Below are 357 nucleotides of genomic sequence, written 5' to 3'. Positions count from 1 at the left end.
ATAATCCATGTGTGGGGAAGGAGGTTAAGGGAAGAAGTACCCTTAACTACACTGGATTTAAGGCAGTCCGTTCCTTTCCCGTTTTTCTACACCAGTTTTAATAAAAGGGAGGGAAGTGGCAACCCTCTCTGAAAAACCACAGCAGCCTGTAGCAGTGGAGTCAGCTGTCTGAGAGAGCTCCAGGAGCCCAGGGCAACACCTTCTTTGCTTTAGTCTTCCTCCCCACCAAAGAAATCTGCAGTTGATCCCTTATTCATGGATATGAAGAAATGCAAGACACAGAAGATACTGCTATGTGTGATGGAACTCTCTGCCTCTTGGTTTTTGGAGAGAAGTGGGCATCAGTGGACTCTTTCC

Source organism: Corvus brachyrhynchos, unplaced genomic scaffold (assembly GCF_000691975.1).
Source record: "Corvus brachyrhynchos isolate BGI_N302 unplaced genomic scaffold, ASM69197v1 scaffold191, whole genome shotgun sequence".
Classification (NCBI taxonomy): Eukaryota; Metazoa; Chordata; class Aves; order Passeriformes; family Corvidae; genus Corvus; species Corvus brachyrhynchos.
The sequence above is the reverse complement of the archived record's forward strand: the minus strand, read 5'-3'. Positions refer to the sequence as shown.